This window comes from Pleurodeles waltl, chromosome 1_2 (genome assembly GCF_031143425.1).
Source record: "Pleurodeles waltl isolate 20211129_DDA chromosome 1_2, aPleWal1.hap1.20221129, whole genome shotgun sequence".
NCBI lineage: Eukaryota > Metazoa > Chordata > Amphibia > Caudata > Salamandridae > Pleurodeles > Pleurodeles waltl.
In genome coordinates this window covers 965,638,202-965,661,433 of record NC_090437.1, presented here as the reverse complement: position 1 = coordinate 965,661,433, position 23,232 = coordinate 965,638,202, and the positions used below count along the sequence as shown (strand labels likewise).

The window sequence follows — 23,232 nt, the reverse complement described above, 5'->3', positions numbered from 1 at the left end:
CATCTATTTGAAAAGGAAATTTAGAAAATGTTTTACAAAAAAAAGCATTTGCAAAGGCAAGAAGCTGGCAGGAAACGCCAGAACGATTTGCTTTTTAGCTCTGGTATTAGCCAAGACCTTTTGATTATACAAAAATTATTTGTATACCAACAATACCTTTAGAGGTTTCAGACAGATTTCATCCATTAGTCTGTTATGTTACTCACATTTTTCCCCACCCGTACCACAATGCATTATCAGTCAACGGGTCAGTCTACACAGCTGAAGTTAAGCAGACTGCCCTTTCACAAGGAGCACACCAACACACAAAGTAGTTTCAGTCAGTGTGAGGTTCACATATGGTAAAGTATTCAGACCCAAAAAATATTTTTGCCTTTTAGCAAATGCTTTTTTTTTTTGATTGATGAGGTCCCAGCAGCTTCCCTAACAATAAAGTTTTGCATGCAAAAACCATGTCAGAACAAAACATGAGTGGCCAAAGACAAAAGGCACCAGACCTATTGGCTTTACCAATACTTGTGTTTTTTTGGGTACTGCGGGACTCCTGCAAGAATAACCGGCCAGATACATCTAACTTTTTAACTCCTTCGAAACACCCTGAGCTCTTCAAACATGCATTCTTTTTAAATTATAGATTGGATTCACACCAAATAACAAAAAAGCATACTTTCTGAATAAAGGCAAAGATTTTGCTAAATTTGCTGAAATTTCCTTCATCCATGTTTTCTGTATTGGAGAGCAAAGTTTCCTACGGGACATCAACAATTTGGGAACCTCCCTCCCCCTTCTTGGTCCTAGCTTGATGTAACGACACAAACCTTTTCAGGAAGGTGCAGAGGTGGATACATTTTATTTTGGAATGTTTCAAGGAGATTCGACAAACAACACCAAAGTTGTTAGAAACAGAAAATCATTCCAAAAGTGTTAGAAAAAGAAAAACGTTCTTCCTATTGAAATTTCGACCTAAATATAACTATATAGTGGTGACCACTAGTTGCTCAAAAAAACAAGCATTTGCAATGCAACGGGTCTCGCATTGCTCCGAGCTAGAGCTATTAGCAGTTGTAAACTGGCAACCGGATTTTTCTTGCCACACTGAATGGAAAAAAAGCGCGATCGCGCTGCTACAGTTCACTCGTAGTGAAACCTATCGGCAAAAGTGCAATTATCTACATAACCGGCAAAAGTGCAATTAACTATGTAACAGGGTCGATGTCATGCAAAGCACACGACTTCTGCCAAGCGAGATCGCACTGCGAAAACAGATAAAAAGTAGTCCACAAACCGGACGAAAACAGCGAGCCTCGCATGTTTTCAGTACTTCGGCGCTGCGCTCAAGGAGGGCTAACCGCCGGAAAAGGCATGACATATGCATATCTTCCACTAATGAAAGCAAGCAGATTTTAAAAGGCAAGCCCACGAACCAATGAAAGACACTGACGTGACATGGACGGGGCTCCGAGCCCTTTTCTAACTACTAAAGCATCTCACAAGCGATATGCATGCGCAAGCGACGCAGGCTCAACCCTAAAAAGCAAAGGTTAAAGTGACAGTAACAATAGGTTTGCTATTAAAATCCTAACTTGCCTTTAAAAAAACCTCGAAATTCACTGAAAGGCACTAATGGTTAAATTGATATATTTGGGTGTTGAAAGAAGATAGGAACTAATATGTTAAGGCCAAAAAAAACACACAACTCCTCCAATTATAGTTTAGCGAACTAACCAGAACTTGTGCCCCATTATGAATTGCTTATGATCATATTCCATCACTCATCACATGTTAAATAAGAGCACTGCCATACACTTTCTTTTCTACTTTTTGGTGACCATCTTACTAGACTATGATTAACCACTTAATAACAGATTCCCTAATATTTTAGTTTTTCATTGAGAATTTAAAAAGTATTTTTCTTTAAATCGCAGCTTCTGGCAGATTTTTAATTTTACTTTGGCCACTGGACTGTGTGTACCATTACAATCATTGCCCACGGTGTTAGAACATTTGTTTGCAAATTCATTTTGAAACGGAGACCTACATCGGCTGATTATTTACATATTTAACATTAACCCCTTAGCTACTGGGCCTTTTCCCTCCCCCAGTACTGAGCCCTTTTTTGGCTATTTGGGGTAGTTTGCGCTTAGGCCTTCATAACTTTTTGTCCACATAAGCTATCCACACCAAATTGCATCCTTTTTTTCCAACATCCTAGGGATTCTAAAGGTACCCAGAGTTTGTGGATTCCCCGGGAGGAGACCAAGAAATTAGCCAAAATACAGCAAAATATTCATTTTTTACAAAATAATTGGAAAAAAGGGCTGCCGAAAATCACCATCTTCCCAGCTTTCAGGAACAGGCAGACTTGAATCAGAAAAACACATTTTTCAACACAACTTTGTCTTTTTACTGGGACATACCCCATTTTTACTATTTTTTGTGCTTCCATTCTCCTTCCAGTTAGTGACAGGAATGGGTGTGAAACCAATGCTGGATCCCGGAAAGCTAAACATTTCTGAAAAGTAGACAACATTCTGAATTCAGCAAGGGGTCATTTGTGTAGATCCTACAAGGTTTTCCTACAGAAAATAACAGCTGAAATAAAGAAATATTGAAATTGAGCTGAAACAAACAGCCATTTTCTCCACATTTTACTCTGTAACCTTTTCCTGCAATGTCAGATTTTTTAAAGCAATATACCGTTGCGTCTGCTGGACTCTTCTGGTTGCGGGGATATATAGGGCTTGTAGGTTCATCAAGATCCCTAGGTACCCACAGCCAATAAATGAGCTGCATCTTGCAATGGGTTTTCATTCCATACTGAGTATACAGCAATTCATTTACTGAGATATAAAGAGTGAAAAATAGGTTTCAAGAAAACCTTTGTATAAAATGTTGAGAAACAGTGGTTAGTTGCACATCTCTGAATTCCGAGATGCCGATACTAGCATGTTAATTACAGGCCATTTCTCAAATAGAAATCTTTTTTACACACTGTTTTACATTTGGAAGAATAAAATGAAGAGAAAGACAATGGGCAATAACACTTGTTTTGCTATTCTGTGTTCCCCCAAGTCTCCCGATAAAAATGGTATCTCACTTTCGTGGGTAGGCCTAATGTTCGAGACAGGAAACGCAACATGGACACATCACATTTTTACACTGAAATCTGATATGTTTTTTGCAAAGTGCCGAGCTGTAGATTTTGGCCTCTAGCTCAGCCGGCACCTAGGGAAACCTACCAAACCTGCACATTTTTTCAAACTAGACACCTAGGGAAATCCAAGAACCTCAAAATTTGGCCAAAAACACTTTTTCCTCACATTTCGGTGACAGAAAGTTCTGGAATCTGAAAGGAGCTACTAATTTCCTTCCACCCAGCGTTCTCCCAAGTCTCCCGATAAAAATGGTATCTCACTTGTGTGGGTAGGCCTAGCGCCTGCGACAGGAAATGCCCCAAAATACAACATGGACAAATCACATTTTCCCAACATAAACTGACCTGTTTTTTTTTGCAAAGTGTCTAGCTGTGGATTTTGGCCATTAGCTCAGCAGGCACCAAGGAAACCTACCCAACCTGCTCATTTTTTAAAACTAGACATCTAGGATGGGGTGACCTGTGGGGCTCTCACCAGGTTCTGTTACCCAGAATCCTTTGCAAACCTTAGAAAGTTCTGGAATCTGAGAGAAGCCACAAATTTCCTTCCACCCAGCATTCCCCCAAGTCTCCCATTAAAAATGGTACCTCACTTGTGTGGGTAGGCCTAGAGCCCGCGACAGGAATAGAGTTTTTATTAAACATTTCAGCTTTGCAGGATATTCTGGGTAAGAAAACGGTTGGGGAATCCACACAACTCACACCTCTATGGACTCCCTAGGATGTCTAGTTTCCAGAAATGTCTGAGTTTAGTAGATTCCCCTTTACGCCGCGGAGCCCAGGACCAAAAACACAGGTGCCTGCCTTACAAAACCAGTTTGTGTTCTGATATATAATTTTGATGTCTTCATAATACGATTTGGAGGGTGGAATTTGGGGATGAACTAAATTGGGGAGCTCCCAAGAGAGCACTCTCTCTCTGTGCTTGCTGACGCATTCATCTGCTCTCTGGGTTGGGCTAATCCGTTATAACACGTTGCACAGACTGTATTTGCGAAGGGACATCAGGACTGTCCTCATCACCTCCCTCATAATTACTGGAAGAGGAGTTATCGAATGGGACTCCCCTGACTGAAAAATCACTCCCAGAGTATGTGCCATTGCCCCATCATCGCCCCCCAACTCCGTATGATCATCAATAGCTCCTTTGAGACCACCACCTTCCCGGAGAGTTGGAAGCACGCCGAAGTCAACGCCCTGCTAAAGAAACCCAAAGCGGACCCTGGAGACCTCAAGAATTACCAGCCCATCTCACTCCTTCACAGCGAAGGTCAACGAGAAGATCGTCAACGGCCAACTGACCCGCTTCCTGGAGGACAACAACATGCTGGACATCTCCCAATCCGGATTCCGTAGGAACCACAGCACTGAGACCGCGCTCATCGCAGACTGGACTAGGCAACACGCTCTATGCGGGAACCACTGCCAAGTTCCAGAAGAAACTACAACGTATACAGAAAGCCTCCACACCCCTCATCCTCAACATCCCAGGCCGCGACCACATCTCAGCCCACCTCAGAGACCTACACTGGCTTCCCGTCAACAAGAGGATCACCTTCAAACTCCTCATCCACACCCACAAAGTTCTCCACAATGCGGGCCCTGCCTACCTCAACGAGCGACTCACCTTCTACACTCCCATCCGCCAACTCCGCTTCGCCAACCTCGCCCTCGCCACTGTCCCTCGCATCCATCCAATGACAGCCGGCGGCAGATCCTTTTCCCACCTCGCCGCCAAGGCCTGGAACACCCTCCCCGACAGACCCAGGACCTCCTGACTTCCAGGAAACGCCTCAAGACCTGGTTACTCGAGCAGTAGCAATCCTTCCCCCCCCCTCCCCCAATCAGCGCCTTGACACCCTAGCAGGTGAGTAGCGTGCTTTACAAATTATTGTCTCAGTCTTAGATCCTACGTCAGAGCTGTCCTCTACAACCCGAGTGAGGGCGTGAGCAGCAGTCATCCAACGAGATGCCATCTCTGCTACTGGCTAAACTGTTGCTCTAAAACACTAGCCTACGAAGACAGTCACAAAATTGCTGGTGTGTGTGTGATACGTGCAACAGTAGAGGTCACCTTACCTTCGCTTCTTCCCTCAATCAGCCCGTTCTTTCAAGACACTCAAAAAACACCTTGTCACATACCAATCGTCACAGTCTTTATGACCTCTAGCACCCAGTCCAACAATCATTATTGGTGCTCCCTCTCCCATGTCCTCCTTCTCGGATTCCCTCACTATCATCCAGCAAAAGTGCCCTTCATCTCTCCATAGCTGCCCCCGCGCACATACATTTTGTTTGTATTATAGCGCAGGTAATGGCTGACTTTACTAATGTACTCAGCTATTTTCATAAAATACAGATTTGCTCTTCGCAGTAGGCATATAAACCTTCTGTGCTTCTTTATGGCACCAAAACCTCCACTAGACAAAAGTCCGATCCTTTTGTAGCAGAAACATAATCACAAGACTTACTTGATTTTTTTTTTTTGCTGCCTAAAAAGCTACAGTTGAAACACTTCAGTTGAAGTATGTGCATTGCTTTGAAGATGCAAGCTGCAACTGCAAGACAACTGGTGGTAGCCGAGGATTTTTTAACCCCTACCTGGTGTCGGCGACTGGACGGGACCCGCACCAAAGAGGTTAAACAAATAGCAATTGTCATTAACTTTAATTTGAAGGCCATCCAAGTTTCCTCCCATTAAATCACATAGCTTCTTTTGCATAAACAATTAACCAGCTTTCTCAGTTGCTACACATGTATCAAAGTAATTCAGCAAAACTTTCTAATTCTTGTCAGATTAACTCTCATAGGCTTCAACAGCAACATTAACACAAAAAGTAAGGCTTTCATTGTAACTGAAAGAGTTCAATTTGAGCCTTTATTTTATAACCTTTCTATACATACAAAGACCTAACCAGTAATTGCAGTCTTTCAAACTGTCTAGAAATTTGCAAGGACTTCCAAATCAGTAATGGCAATGAAAAGAAGAATTACACTTCCACTCAGTAAGTTTCGTTTGGCTACATCATGCTTGCACAGCTAAAAGCCTTTCTAAAGTTTAAACACTGGGGACGACTACCACCCACGATGTTGCTATAAGCTAAATAGCTACCACTTATTCCTCCCCCGGTTTTGCAACAATTATTGCTGAAAACTCTGGCTGAATTCTCGATTGCACTTTACAAAGATTAAGCTGCACATTTAGTTGATCAATAGATAGTCTGCAATCTGTTACATATCAGTGGTTTATTTGGATGCTTTTCTAAGGTTTTCAGACGTTTGAACTTGTTCATTTTGCTGTCTTCTGATAGTCAAATCGGTGTACTAGGGATAATTTCCTCTCAGTATCTTCTCAAATTCAAATCAAGGCTTACCAAAGTAATGTGACTAATTGGCACCATTACAATGATGGTATGCAGAAAGAAAAAGGAAGACGGATGGCAACGAAGTACGAAGACAGCATGTAGGAAGAAAAAAAGATGAGCAACAACGAAAGAAGACAGAGAAGAATGCAGCGAAGAAAGATGATGTTGACGAAGAAAGAAGATAGCATGCAAGAAGTAACTTCAGTGTTGTAGACAGAGGAAGGATCCTGGCCAGCGTCCAATGGGAAGGGACCTGAACAAGTACTTGGTCCACAGGCAACTTGACAGCAAAATCATCGAAGAAGATGACGATAGGAAGTGAAATGAAGACGACGTGCTGGCCAATTTAAAGCAGGTAAGTCAGAACGACGTTGGAGTAAGCCATTGGTTAAGTTCAGGTAAGTAAGGGACTGGTTTCTAGCCCCGTTTAATTTTTTTTTGTTTGTGCAAGCGTGCGTGCAGGCGAAACTTAAAAAGGAGATTTCAAGGTCAAAAGAGTTTGCACCTGTAGCTTCAGTTTAAGAAACGAGTCTGGGGTTTCTACTAATGCTTTCATACAATGGCGGCAGAGGTGGTAAAACAGATTCACAAACTTTCGCCACAAGTTGAAATTATTTTGTTAATGGGATCTTAATTATTTCCTTAATTATGACAGAGGAGTAACAGGGGAAATTTCCTCTAAGTTAATATCAAAGTGCTCGAACCGTTTGATCTTGGGGGCTTCTCCACAGCACCTCCATATTCATTCTAATGGATTTTCAGCCTCACCGTGACCATTCCGTTGTTCCTGTGTTTTCCCAAAACCACAGACTGGTTGTACAGACCTGCTCGTTTCTCGTCTGACTAGCACACCTTACTGCAACAAATACACAAGTATGACATGAAGTGGCAATAGGGGCAACAGCAGCAGGGTGTCTACAAATATATCAACAAAAGAGGAATAACGGCAGCACGTTGATTCAGTTTATGAAGATGCAGCAGAGAATCAAGTATTTTCAGCAGTCCCTGGACATTTTTCAAACCTCGGGAAGGATCGGACAACTCTTTTTGTCTCCTGTCTCTAAAAACAGTACTAAGGACTGAAAAGAAAGGCCTACCCAAGTAGTGCTGGCAATAGCACCAGGGAGGTAACAATGGTACAACTTGTACAATCAGTGCCAAATTACATCAAGCATTTGCAATGCAAAGGGACTTGCGTTTGCTTGAGTTAAAGCTATTAGCATTGTAAATTCCTAACTGGACTTTTCTTGCCACAAATTGAAAATGAAAAGTAAGTTGATTCAAAGTGCCACAGCCACCATGAGTATGAGCGTGAAGGAGAGACACACAAAAAAAAGACATTTGCTCGCAGTCAGACGTATTGACAAATGTGCAGTTATCCATGTAACAGGGTCGATGGACAAGGCGGTAACAAAACTGCCCCAAGGAGGGACAAACGTAAAGCATTTACCAATGTTAACAAAGGATGTATGGAAGGCAAGCCCACGAACAAGTGATAGTGATGGGCGTGCAGTGGGCGTGGTTAAAAGCCCACAGATAGATTACAAAAGGCCAGAGCATTTGCGCGCTCGACCTAAAAACCAGCGGCATCAGTCCAAAACTTTGGGGGTGACCATACGAAAAGAGACATTCTTTACAACATATCTTTACAAGTTCAAAACTACCTCCATTTGAATATGTGAGCCAAGTATTTTTAATTTTTTGACTCGCTCGAGGGGACCATTTACTTTAGTGCTTCAACCTGTTTCCTGTCCCAGTCTGAACTTGTTTACTATCACTTTAAACGACAGAGGAACCAATGTCTACTGCTGGATAAGATAATATCTTTTCACACACCTGTTCTCCTGGCAGTATAGAGCATGTCCCTCCAGCCCACTAAATCATTGAGAAAAGAGGTCTCAATAATTCATGAGTAAGATAGCATAAGAATAATGATTTTGAAGTGAGGTGAAGCACTCACCTAAAATATTTTGATCTTCGACTACCAAGGCAATAAATAAACTCTATGAAAAATTGAGTGATTGTCCACAGAGGCAAGCTAAGTTGACCTCAACTGGAAAGAGATAGACAAGACAGCAGTGGCATATCGCTAACCGTGGGCCCCCCTGCAGAATGTGATGAGGAGCCTTCAAAGTCTCCCCCATGTCACAAATATTCCTTAACTTTGGACTCAATGGGCCCTTTTGAACGATTGGGAGACTCCTGGAGGGTTGGAGGTCTTCCCGCTGCGCAGGGGCCTGCATTACACCCTGTATGCTCGGCATGCAGAAGGCTGGTAGAGGGAGGCCAAAGAGCTGGCTGGCGTAGGGATACAGATGTGTGGCACTATGCTTTCAAACTCCTCGAGCTGAGGTGCAATCAAAGAGCGGGGTGGGGTTTTAAACAGAGATAACAGACCAGAGGTGGGGAACACACTACCCAGGAAAACCTGGGGTGGAAAAGGCATGTACCGGCACCTACTAGCACCCGAAAGTTGAGGATGTAACCATTGGAATGAAGCAAAGCACTGAGGACCTAAAAACGCTTGAGTCCAATCCTGCACTCAATGAGACAAACTGCGGCCTCTTGACAAACAAGCTAACCAACAATTTTATAGAAGCATAATAACAACCTCGAGAAAAAAGTTAAGCATAGCAAGGGGGGCTTTGGCATGAGGGACTCAAAAGGGCAAAAAATATGAAAGGGATCCTCAAGGCAATAACAGATACATGGGAACCCTGGACCCCGACCTCAGAGATGAATACTTTGCACTCCTTTCGGAATCTTTGGAAATATTTCGAGAACCAGAAGCTCTTAAAAGGGGTCCTATGCTGATAAAACAGCACCCTTTGGTTCAAGAGAAGAAGGTGAGCCTGGGTGCACTTACGGGATTATTTCAGACTGAGCTCCCTCGTGTCTACAGTGGCCCCTGTGACCTGGTAACAATATGGGCACGTGCTGCTGGGCAGAGGCGGAAACTGGCACTACCTGCCTCTGAATGGGCAGCGCCCATTTGGCACACCTGCCCCAGAGTAGCAGCTGATACTTAACCTGCTTTTAACAGGGCGTCATCCGTGGTGGAGACATCGGCCTTTGGGTGGCATCTGCCCTGTCACCAGGTAGCAACTTTCCCTGGGTAATCACCCGGCACCAACAGTCACTGGTATCATGTTTCTCTACTGGGAGCACCAATTACTGGCAGAATTTTTATAGGAGACACCTGTGATTGTGCAGCACCTACCACAAGGCAGCGTCATACACTGGAAGACACCCATGGCTGGAGTGCAACTGCAGCTGGCATCGCCTATCATTCGGTAATACTAATTACTAGGAAGCACCTTTACTGGGTGGGACTTGTCACTGGACTACAACCATCACTGGGGTAGTTGCCACCCAGGGAAATCTTAAGGCTTTTGGGGGCCCTGGACCAAACGTATTTTGGAGGTCCCTGTTCAGAATAGTTTTGAATTTATGATCCAGTTTCAGCTCTTTCATGCCCTCTTTGGACAGGTCACTGACAGTGCACAGGCACAATTGTTCAAATTCTAAATATGTTTCCAGCTAATATTCACGGATACTGGCATGTGTCTTCAATATTGTAACAAGGCAGCAGCTCACTAATATTACTGCAAGTAATCTCCGAACACATTTCTCTGCATAATATTTGTAACAGACTCTCATTTATCAACCACATTAAAAATAAGTAAAAAGAAAACATTATTTAAAACAATCTGAAAGACTTTTTCAAGGTCACTTGGGCAACTCTCTGCAGAACAGAGCTGGGTCTATGAGGGTCCACCTGAATGGCTGGGGCCCTGGGCTAGAGACCACATTGCCCATCCCTTAAAATGTCTCTGTTGCCACCATGCAACACCAGTACTGGGCAACGCTTTCCCTGGTACATCCCTTCACAGGAGCATTGTCACTCCCCTCCAATCAACCACCATCAACCAGTTCCCTACTCTGTGGAACCTCACACACAACACTCCTAGTTTCTGGGCAGCACCGGTGCCCTTAAGAATTATGGCCCGCCTGTATGGGGAGCATCTACCCATCACTGTGCAACAAATGTCCTGCCCAGTACAAGCCATGCAGCACAGCCTGTCGCTGCATGTCTTGCTTCGCAGCACTTGGTGTCTGTGCAGTGCCCACTCTCGCCCTGGAAAGCGGCACTCACCTGCAGGCAGGAGAACGGGATCAGGAGGGAAGCGCTGCTCTCTGTTGGCTGCCACTTTTGCTTCCCTGTCTGGGCCGTCGCAGACAAAAGTTGTGCTGTAGGGGAAGGGCAGCAATATCGCAGAGAAAAGGAGATGGTTAAAGACAGGCCGTTATTCTGCATCCTGAGGAGCAGCTTTTCTTCAGGCGTGTCCCTTCCACCCACAGGCTGAATCCTAGCTCCCAGAGGAGCCGGACTCAAGGAGGGAGGGAGAGCAGTAAGTGGAGGTAGCAGCTGGTGGTCACTCCCAGGGGAGCAAGCTGAGCAACACTGGCAGAGGCCCCTGCTCAGCATGTATGCACACCATTTCTGGCTTCCACCCCTTGACCAACCCCAGGAAGGTGCGAGGGCTGGGAGAGAAGAAGCATGTACTGCACGAGATTACCTTTTGGGGCACGGCCATCATTTAATAAAGAAAATAGGAATTCTAATTTCAAGTAATAGGGCTGGAAATAAAGAAGCCCCAAACAAATTAATGTTGACAGAGAAATGGACATCTTGGCAAAACTTACAATTTGAAAAATAATTTATGTCCCCCAATAAAGATAGACAATGCCCTGTGTGCGATGTCGTGAGTGAGGATGGGGAGGGGGAGAGGGAGAGGGAAGGAGAGAGATAGAGAGAGAGAGACTCAATGCAATGTAATGCAATGCAATGCAAGGGGTTATGGTGTTTTTTTTTTTAGCAAAATAAGCTTATTTTAGGAGACGTTTATGTAATAAAATAAGCTTATTAGTAAAATAAGCTTATTTTAGGAGCAGGGTAGAGGACAGCACTGGAATAGAGCTAAAACAAATGTCAGTGACATGGGAGGAGGTGGGAAGAGCGTGATGCTGCAATAAAACGTGGGTAGCTACCAGCCTAAAAAGGAGCACCAAAGAAATGCCAAAAATAGTCCATCACAGCAACAGACAAAGAAACCAGAGTGGAAGGATACAGTACTAGGTCACTGCTCTGAAACAGAAAAAGAAGGAAGAAAAAGGCAGAACTGACCACTAGCGAGTAAGAATTTTTAAAGGACAGGGCAATGGACAAATGAAACTGCTTTAACTCTCAGTACAAGTATACTTAAGTAAACACCAGGTCGAACGCTCAATCTAAAAAATAAACTGTTGTTTCATGCAGTGCTGTCTGTATGCGGATTACAAAAAAACTGATAGAAACCAACGCCCCTGAGATAAAGAGACACCTTAAATGTATTTATTTTGTCAGGATGTAAGATGAGATCATAGGCCAGTAGGGCCTGTACTTAAAAGTGAATGTGTGTTTCAGTACAGATGCGAATGGTGAAGCAACGGAAAATGCTAAAGGAGGTTTCCGTTATCCTTTTAAAAGTCTAGCAGTAGTGGTTAGATTTGACTACATTATGTTACATATTTCACCACTTTTCCCATGTGCAGGTAAAAAAAATTATAATAAAAAATCCACACCAGCCATGTCCTACAGACGGGGCATAACAGACGTGTAGCAGCACTGGAGTGAAGGTTTAATTCAGTGCAACAAGAACAGGTCAAGAAAGAGGTCAAAAAGAGTCTGGACTGGCGAACAGATCTGCTGGCTGGAGGCCAGGGGGATGGTACAACATGGAACAACAAAATACAGAAATTGGCGTCGGGCCAGGGATACTACTATGACTATTAATGCACTATGCACTACCAGTGTAGATCTCTGCAGACACCTTTCCCTTTAACCCCACCCTCCAGGTGGGTGGCTACAATAAATGTAACAATACACGTATCTACCATCCTACTTCAGACATAGTCAGATACAAGGTAACCAACCTGGTGTCCACAAGGTCACTTTTCCACATGCACAATGCTTCAAAACATCACCAAAAGGGACTGATTAGTGTTTAAGGGGCTGGAAAGGGATTGTACTGGTGTACTCATGTTGAGACATTCACATTGAGAACTTTAAAGGGTGGAGGGAGGATAGCTCATGAATGGGCAGAGAGGGGAAAGGGACGTCAACAGAGATTTTCCACGCTAGAGAGATGCTGAAAAACAATTGCACACAGGGCATTTGTTAGATGTGGGATCACATATCAGAAGTGCCCGGTGCTGTCTGTTCCACATAGATGCAGGTCGGTAGATTCTGCAGGGACAGCTTTCTCCCATTGGGTGCATGCAGGCAGAATTTGGACATAAAGCCCGCAGTGTGTGGTGGGTCAAGATTCACAAAAGAGAAATTAACCACCTTTTCAGGCAGTCTCTTGGTAGGGAATTTCATGCCCATCATGGCTCCCCTATAAGAAACGGGAGCCCTGGATCATGTATAATGCCATAAGGAATTAAATGGTCATGTTGATATTATTGTGGCAGGAGAGTAAACTATGACTATTAAGCTTCATAGCTACCAAACAGAATATTCTTATCAGCAGTTTGGGCTAAATTAACTGGTCAGTGTGGCTGAAGTGAGGGGGCCTGTTCAAATGTGACAGGTTTTAGCTGTTTTATTTGCAGACATGGCGGTGGCCCATGGAAAACTACCACCATCATCAAAACTCTGCTATGTGCAGTTGCATTTGGAGTCTGGTCCTCTATCTCCTATCGACACATCATATCATCTCTGGCATTTCTCTTCACTTTCATGAATCTGAGTTGAGGATTCTGTTTAAAGTCTTCTTAGTGTAAGTTTTTCTATTATTTAAAAACTTAGGGGCTTAGTCACAACCTGCATTTTATAGTACATACAACGGTACTACAGTAGCATATATATATTTATATTTAAAAAACTGTTACAGGGACGTTACAGTTAGGCTCACATTTTAAATGTAGCAAACCATAGAAATTCAGCAGTTATAATTAATGTAGTTAGAGTTATGTCAAGTAACTATAACTCGTGCTCTAATGCAAATATAACTTGTGCCCGCGATGCACAGTTTCCTCATCAATAACTTTCTTGCAAATGTTGCAGTGATAATTTCAATGATGCCAAAGAAGATGTCATGACTAGGCCTGGGCAGAGTGAACTGAGTGAATTCTGCAGATTTGAAAAAAAAATCTGTGGAATTCGGCAAAGCCAGAGTTCCATGCCCCAAGGAGTCCTCCTGAATGCATCCATCTTGGAAGTGCTAAGCAGGATCGGGCCTGGTCAGCCAGGCCCGACCCTGCTTAGCGCTTCCGAGATGGGCGCATTCAAGAGGGCCTCAGGCAGTGAAAGCTGCCGTTTCAGGCTTCTTGTGCACTGGCCTGTCCTGTGTGCACTGCACACAAGACAGGCCAGTGCACAAGAGGCCTGAAACTGCAGCTTTCATTGCCTACGGCCCTGGCCTGAATTCAGGCCAGGGCCTTAGGCGGCGAAAGCTGCCAGGCCTGTTGTGCACCAGCCTGCCCCTTGTGCAGTGCACACGGGGCTGGCCGGTGCACAAGAGGCCTGAAATGGCAGCTTTCACTGCCTACGGCCCTGGCCTGAATTCAGGTCGGGTCGTAGGCAGCAAAAGCTGCAGTTTCAGTCCTTGTTTGTGCACCAGTGTGCTTTGTGCACCAGTGTACACAAACAACGACAACAAAAGAGATGATGACTTACCTGGGTCGTCCCAGGGGGTTCTCATTTCCTCGTCGTCCGATAGCGACAAGTCCTCTCAGAGACTGCCACCCTCCTCTGACTGGTGTGCCCTGCAGCCCAGTTATGTCTGCACTTGTACACAGTGAACTATCTATACAAGATATACATGATACTGTGGCCCTAATGACTATTACGGACTATGAAGATTATCCAGCAACAACATCTACAGTATTACCGGATTTAAATGTAGTATCTGATATACATGTCACAAGTGGATTAAAAAGAAAATCTACCTGGATGCCTAGGCAGGCAATGGATAACAATATCAAAACTTTCTTTAAATTGGTTTGGTATGACATGGATAAAGAGGAGATGAAAACATTTGAGAAAACGAAATTTGAAACATGAGGAGTACATTGCAATGAAGACTCTCAAAGTTGATACTGATTTAATTGTTAAAAAAACAGATAAGGGTGGGAATATAGTTGTGATGAACTGTGTAGATTATGAAAATGAGATTTACACACAACTGTGTGACACTGAATGTTATGAGAAGCTTTAATTTAACACAATACCAGTACTGACAGGTAAAATAAATAGATCTTTGAAGAGTTGGCGAGACAGAAATTTACTAGATGAGGAGGAATATCTATATCTACAGGTACATCGCCCCAAATTCCCGTGTTTGTATACATTACTTAAGATACATAAAGAGTCTAAATTTCCACCGGGGAGACCGATAGTTTCGGGTATGTGGGGTCTGACTGAGAAACTGTCGGAGTTTGTGGATATATTTTTGCAACCCTTTTATATAATTTGCCCTCACATATCAAGGATACTAAACACATATTGGGTCTACTATCAGACATTCAATGGGAACAAGGTATGATTTTGGTCACGTTGGATGTGGTAGCACTTTATACCAGTATACGACATGAATATGGACTGAAAGCAATTGAACACATTCTTAATAGAAGATCAGCGAGTTTAATTGAACATACGCATATGATACTCTGTATGACTGATCTTATCTTAAATAACAATTACTTCTTGTTTAAGAGAGACTGGTATAAACAAAAACAGGGAGTTGCTATGGGATCACGTTTTTCCCCCTCATACGCAAATCTGTTTATGGGGTGGTTTGAGGAAAAGTGTATCTGGGGCCCGAGAGCAGCAACTTGGCAACCACACATCTTATATTGGGGGCGATACATCGATGATTGTTTTATGATATGGACAGGAGATGTGGAAACAATAGAAAGTTTTTGTAAACATCTCAATGAAAATGAGGTCAATATTAAGTTTACGTATAAATATAGTACCACCTGCATAGAATTTTTAGATGTTGAGTTGTTTATACAAGATAATAGGATAGAGAGTAGACTATACCGTAAACGACATCTTGCAACACTTTATTGCATGCAACAAGTGCGCATCCCAAACATCAAATTGAGGCCATACCAGTGAGGGAAATGATCAGAGCAAGACGAAATTGTAGTAGAAATAGTGATTTTCGTAAGGCTATTGATGATATAGGACATAGATTTAGGGTGAGGGGCTACTCAGAGGAGGTTATACATAAGTCTCAATATAAAACTCTTAGGATATCTCGTTCACAAACATTGTTGCCCGCTGAACGAAGGGCAAGTAAGAAAAAAGAGGATGTTAATCAAAAGGTGAGGATTATTTTGGATGATATGGAGAATTCTCAGAGATTGTTGAAAATCATGAGGAAGCACTGGTCTTTACTTACCCAGGATAAGATATTGAGGAGATATATTGGCAATAAACCGGAGGTTTCATTTATAAGAGGTAAGAACCTTAATAGTATTCTGAGTCCTAGTTATCTGTCGGATATAACCAAATCGAATTGGCTCAGTGTGCACAACCTGGGTTTTCATAAATGTGGCGCTTGTGCAATGTGTAGGTTGGCTTGGCACGGCAAGAAAGAAATTTATGGTAAAGATGGAAGAAAATATGATATAAAATCACATATTGATTGTAACACCAAGTTTGTGGTATATATGTTTATTTGTAAATGTGATAAAATATATATAGGCAGTACAGTACGTCCACTAAAAGTTAGGCTATCTGAACACTGGAGAGCGATAAGGCAGATTACTGTAAATTAAACCCACGAAGTGGCAACAGAGAATTAGATCTAAGGAGAATGGAATCCACATGGATCATTCGACTAGGAGGGGTGGAGTATGGTCTGAACTCAGACTATGAGATGGAATATTTTTTAGGTGAGAAATAGAGGTTCATGTATAGAGGGATATTGAGGTGAGAAGGATTATGGTCATGACTACATTCTTTGGAGCATTATGCTGATGAGGTATTAGGAAATTGTATTTAATGGTGTAGTCTTTTAATAGTACTCAGCCATAAGTATGGTTCGAATTGTGGGTTATAATATGAGATGTGTTAGAAGCTTTAAGAGAGAAGATAATATACTCTGAGAATACTTTCCTCCAAATTTAGATATTTATTTGCTATTGGTTATAGGACCTTAACTTACATTAGTAAGGTTGAACAAATTTAGATTGGGCTTTATTAATAACAATGTGCCATATAGTCAAGATGGAGTTGTCTCTTTTGGTTTAGACAGATTTTAAGTGAGTAATTATTTGATCATGCTCTAATATAAAATATTGTGAGGATAATTTATATTGAATAACAACAATTTTCAATATGAATGTTTTAAACAATGTTTATCCCATTCATGTTTATGGCTTAGTTTATAAGGAAAGATGGCAGACACTATGTTGTGATTTACACATAAACAGACTGGGGATAGTCTGTTTTTTTTATCTCTTTTCTCCTTTATAGATGCACTCAATTTGTAGTCCTTCTTCTACTACTAGGTCGATACCGCAGCTTTTAAATCGCGCAGTGCCATCCATTTCCTGTTTGGATAATAAGGATCGCGTACTCGCACAGGTTCGACTTTTGATATTGGGAACAATTTCATGTTACATAGTTAACGGAATTGCAAAGTAAGAGTTGGAAGTGGTATATTAGGGGCTTTCTTATGCATGAGAATATCATTTACTTACGATGCTCTACGGAGGTTTTGATGTTTACAGTGGTAATGATCAATATATTATACTTTTGCAGTTAAACGGATACACGGACTGGCTATCAAATTTGAATTTAGAATTTTGTTCTGTGGAATAATGTATAGAGTTACATACTTGTACGAATTTCGGTTGTGGATATATGATGGCATGTTGAGCACACAAGATATGTAGCACTTTGTGGTGAACTATTTATATTTCTGAGAAATGATTTGTTCTCTCTGGGCATTAGTAGTTGTCCTGGAATGCGCACTCTGTTAAACATTGGTGTATTTGGGAATATTGTCGAATTGACACATATGAAATAGGACAAAGCTATAACTAATCAAATAAGATCTAGAGTGATATTTTATTAGTATGGATATCAGGAGACACAATAGACTAAGACCAAATATCCCTAAATACTAATGACACACAATTTGACGGTTTCCACTATCATAACATATTAAATGCTCAACAATAAGGATGGGATTGAAAATAAGCTTTAATAAGTGTATATTGATGTGCTTTTATGGGATTATTGTCATAGGAGGTCCTGAAGAAGTCCTGGGGGACTCCCCGGACAAAACACGTGTTGAGTGGGACAAAAGTGGGACAAACAAGTGGAATTTAATACAGAGGAGTGGGACAAGAGTGGATAAACGAGTGGAATTTAACACACCATGGTGAACTAAATACATGATCGTCTTTTGCACAACAAGTGAAATTCTGCAAGTATTACTGAAGACTGGATAAGAGAATTGTTTGGATCTAGATTGTACTTTGGAGATGGAAAACACGAATATGACATGAACTTTAATATTCATTCAGAATAAATGTTTTTCTTGTTTAAAAAAAATTAGATTAGGTACATGCTGGTGTACTCAATTACTTAGCTCATCACTGTGATTATTTACGTGTGCCTTAACATTTTTTACGTACTAGGATAACTTCTATTGAGTTATCGTGTAAGATATATTGGGGGTGAAGCCCTAGTTTAGGCACCGTTTACTCAGAATAACTGGAGGATATTTTATGAGTATTGAGCACCATTTGTCATATTTCACCCTCTTTTCGGTTTAATGCCTGCAATTGTGCTGTGCAGCCTATACTGGGCTGCAGCATGCACCGGGTGAGCTCTGCTCCATTAGCGGGGCTAGCTCAGTTTTTTGGACAACTCCGTGCTCCAAGTGGAACGCAGAGCTCCCCCCCACAATGCTAGTCATAAATTATGTAATGTATGGGGTAGTTGGCAGTGCATGTCGAGGGCAAAAGTTATAGTTATCTAAAAATGTGAGCCTAACTATAACGTCCCTGTTCTATGTTTTTTTTTAAATTCTATTGCTTAACTATAACATCTCTGTAACCTTTGTGTTTTAAATTTAATTTCTATAGTTTTTTTTAAGGTAAAGTAATTTGCATTACTCTACATTAATCCAACCACTTCAGCCATGCGATGTGACGGTTGGCTACAGGGCCTGCTGCCAGACCCTGGCCCAACCCCACTAACCACCCAACTCCACACTGTGCTCAGCTCTTTGGATGTGCGCAGCGGGAGTTGGCCATGGCCACTGCCTGTCTCTCTGGGTGTGAGGAAGGTGTGAAAGGGTGTATCTCAATATTTATACTTATGTTAAGAAACTATAACTCGTTGCCCAAAGTTACTTACCAGCATAAGTTATAGTTTCTTCAGATAAGTATAGCTATAACTGCTGAATTTCTATGGTTTTGTATGGGTAAAATGTCAACCTAACGTCCCTGTAACTTTTGATTTTTTCAGTGAATTTCTATTTTTTTTTCAACACCTTAATATTTGTGTCACGTTGCGGCAAGTCGAACAGGGCCTTGCTTTTCCCCAGGACCTGAGGAGGATCCACGTCCCTAAATATACAAAATTGTTTTTCATTTAATACCTAGAAAACTACTGAACTGATTTACACCAATGACAAAAAGGTCACTTTCTGAACCAATAGCTAGCTTTCTGCCACATTTGGTGTAAATCCGTCCAGTGGTTTGGTCGATATTTATGTTCAAAATCCTCATGGAAATTAACATGGAGAAAACACGTTTTGGGACCCCCCCTTTCTCTCGGGTCCGCTCAATGGATTACCCCAAAATGTCTTAGACTGCAGCTCGCGTGAGCGTCATATTTGTTTGAAAAATTTTGTGAAGGTTTGTCAACTGGTGCCAAAGATATACGAAGGTAAAGAAATGCTTTTTCTATAGAAACTAGGTCCTAACTATAACTATCTATTGGCTACTACCACTAGGTAATATATATAATTAAACAATTAGCATATTTATTCAGTTATTTCAATTTTTAAATGTTAATAATGAACTTAAATAATGTTAAACTTATTCACAAATTTAAAATAATTAAATTCATAAACACATTTTTAACAACATTTATTGCACATAAAAATAAAATATTAACAATGATGGGATTTATTTGTATTATTGTTTAAGCATTATTTTTTATGAAGTACAATAACATGGCTAATCCATTATTTATTACGGATTCAATTTCATAAGTTAATGCAATGTACCATTTTATTTTGGTTAATTCTAGGCTTAAATTAAATATCTGAAATTAATTTACATTTTCCCTACAATATTTGAAACAAACTTTAATAGTTTTCTCTATACATTCCCTCTGCCTTAGGGGGATCTCTGCCACAATGGTCAGAGATACCAACCTACAAGTGAAAAGCTACCAATAGTTACTTTACACTCGTAAACACTTGTGGAGACATGCAAGCTTTCTTTTAAGTGTAGCCCTACTGTCGGAAATGGTGAACAGCAAAAAAGTGTACAGTTATAATTTGGTACGTTTACCTTTGTAAATTGGCCCCTTAGCTACTGTGAAATCATCACACAGGCTCTGAATGTAACTTCACAAAAACAAATGCAAGGCAACTCAGTCAGACAGTGGTGAGGTATAGTATGTTACGTGCAGCCAACAAAATAAACTGATTTATACTGGTCATTTGTTTAAATTAATTATTCCAGTTGCAGCAGTATTCTTTTTGTAGTAAGGCATTCTTATTTGTACGCTTTGTGCTCTATGTTCTTGATTCAGATATCTAAAAGAAACATTGTTTAAACACCATCATGTCATCTTCTGCACCCTTTCTGTCACTGCCAACCTAGTGCTTTTACAATGAGCTAAAACAGTGCTGCAGCAATACAAATGTTTAAGTCTCGCTTTTGAGACAGTGTTAGCTACCTCACCAGACTAGTGTTTTTAATAAAATATATATATATGTATAACATTCATACATATAGGGGCATTGTGGACACCAGTCTTCTCTCATTGCACTGTTTAGTTGTCATTCATTGTTTGCTTCCTCCCACCAAAGCAGACAACATGAATAAATGGCACAACCCACTTTAGACATTGGTTTCTAACATTGTGACAGTATTTTGCCTCTGCATATGTGCACTCGGGTCTATGAAAAAAGCAGATTTTTGGGTTACGGTTAGTGAATCAAATCCCAATGCGCTTCTTCACTCACTTATTTTATTCTCAGCAAACTTGCTGAATTTATGGATCTTGCATTTTGTGCCTATTTTTTTAGGTTTCGTCTGCACAGCACATGTGGTGTGGTTGCTAAACCTCTTGGAAGTAAAAATAAAGGGGCTTAAAGCCTGCCCATTACTTAACATTTGTTTTCTTGCTTGTCAGTCTCATTTCTTGGCTTTCCATTGGTTATTGCATGTCATTTCTTGTCTCCCTTAGTCTTCCCTTGTGTGTGTTGTGCTTTCTGTGGAGCCTGGACCAAGTACCTCTTCCTTTTGAAGTCTTCATCTACTGCTTCTTTTTTGCTGGTACTCTTTTTATATTTCCATCCTCCTCCCACCGTCCATTGTGTCAAACCCTCGGCCTCCCACCCCTACCATCCTGTCACCCTCAATCAATCAATCAATCAATCAAGGCATTTATATAGCGCGCTACTCACCTGGAGGGTCTCAAGGTGCTAGGGGGGGGGTCTGCTACTGCTCGAACAGCCAGGTCTTCAGTTGCTTCCTGAAGGAGAGGTGATCTTGGGTCCGGCGGAGGTGGATGGGGAGGGTGTTCCACGTCTTGGCTGCCAGGTAGGAGAAGGATCTTCCTCCCATGGTGGTTCTTCGGATGCGTGGGACGACGGCGAGGGAGAGGCTGGCAGATCGAAGCTGGCGGGTGGGGGTGTAGAAGGTCAGGCGGCTGTTGAGATACTTGGGGCCCTGGTCGTGGAGGGCCTTGTGTGCGTGGGTGAGGAGTCGAAACGTGATTCTCTTGTTGACGGGGAGCCAATGTAGGTCTCTCAGATGTCCGGAGAAGTGGCTGTGATGGGGGATGTCCAAGATGATTCGTGCGGAGGCGTTTTGGATGCGTTGGAGTCTTTTCTGTAGTTTGGCTGTGGTTCCGGTGTAGAGGGTGTTTCCGTAGTCCAGACAGCTGGTGACGAGTGCCTGGGTCACCGTCTTCCTGGTGTCGGTGGGGATCCATCGGAAGATCTTATGGAGCATGCGTAGGATGTTGAAACATGAGGATGAGACGGCGTTGACTTGTTTGGTCATCGAGAGGGAGGAGTCCAGGATGAAGCCCAAGTTTTGTGCGTGGTCCGTTGGTTTGGGTGCGCTGCCCAGGGCCGAGGGCCACCAGGAGTCGTCCCAGGCATAGGGTGATGATCCGAGGATGAGGACTTCCGTCTTGTCTGGGTTCAGTTTCAGGCGGATGTTCATCATCCATTCGGCTACGTCTTTCATCCCTTCGTGTAGGTTGGTTCTGGCGGTGGCTGGGTCATTGGTGAGGGAGAGGATAAGCTGGGTGTCGTCGGCGTAGGAGATGATGTTGAGGTTGTGTTGGCGTGCAATGGCTGCGAGGGGGCTCATGTAGACGTTGAAGAGGGTGGGGCTGAGTGATGATCCTTGTGGTACGCCGCAGGTGACTTCGGTGGCCTCGGATCTGAACGGGAGGAGGCGGACTCTCTGGGTTCTACCGGCGAGGAACGAGATGATCCACTTCAGTGCCTTCTCTTGGACTCCGGTGTTGCTGAGGCGCTGCACTAGGGTGCAGTGGCAGACAGTGTCGAACGCTGCGGAGAGGTCCAGGAGGATGAGGGCCGCTGTTTCCCCGTTGTCGAGCAGGGCTCGGATGTCGTCAGTGGCTGCGATGAGGGCGGTCTCAGTGCTGTGGTTGCGGAAGCCGGACTGCGAGTGGTCGAGGGATCCGTTCGTCTCGAGGAAGGCGGCCAGCTGTCTGTTGAGGGTCTTCTCTATGACTTTGGCAGGAAACGGGAGGAGCGAGATGGGGCGGTAGTTCTTGAGGTCGGTGGGGTCTGCTGATGGTTTCTTCAGGAGGGCGCTGAGTTCGGCATGCTTCCAGCTCTCCGGGAAGGTGGCGGTGTTGAAGGAGCAGTTGATGATGTCCCGGAGTTGGGGTGCAATGACGGAGTCAGCCTTGTTGAAGACGTGGTGAGGGAATGGGTCAGTTGGCGATCCGGAGTGGATGGTGTTCATCGTGTGGATGGTGTCTTCGGTGCTGACCGGGGTCCAGGCGCGGAGGGTGGTGGTGGGGGGCGTTGGTTCTGTGGTTGGGTGCGTGGTCTGTGCACCGAAGCTGTTGTGTATGTCTGCGATCTTGCTGTGGAAGAACGAGGTGAGGGAGTCGCAGAGGTCTTGTGAGGGAGTGATGTCGTTGATTCCGGCACTGGGGTTGGACAGCTCTTTGACGATGCTGAAGAGTTCCTTGCTGTTGTGTGCGTTGTTGTCAAGTCGATCCTTGAATGCTGTCTTCTTGGTGGTGTGGATCAGCTGGTGGTGTTTGCGGGTGGCGTGCTTGAGGGCGGTCATGTTGTCTGTAGTCGGGTTTTTTCGCCAGGCTTTCTCGAGGGTACGGCAGTTCTTCTTGGAGTTCTTGAGGTTGTCGTCGAACCAGGGGGCTCTCTTGCTGTTGGGCCTGCTGAGATG

General features: G+C 43.0%; 1 protein-coding gene across 19 annotated transcripts in view; it reads right to left on the bottom strand.

Annotated features, from left to right (window-relative positions):
* CLOCK (clock circadian regulator) overlaps positions 1-23,232 on the bottom strand; it is a 1,126,282-nt gene that overhangs the window by 848,023 nt on the left and 255,027 nt on the right. For 3 of the 19 annotated variants that reach the window (XM_069200973.1, XM_069201013.1, XM_069200989.1), the window contains exon 4: positions 2,418-2,512. The exons of the other annotated variants lie outside the window; for them this stretch is intronic. The gene's annotated coding sequence lies outside the window, so the exon portion shown is untranslated. The remainder of the gene's footprint in view (positions 1-2,417; positions 2,513-23,232) is intronic. 19 annotated transcript variants of the gene reach the window in all.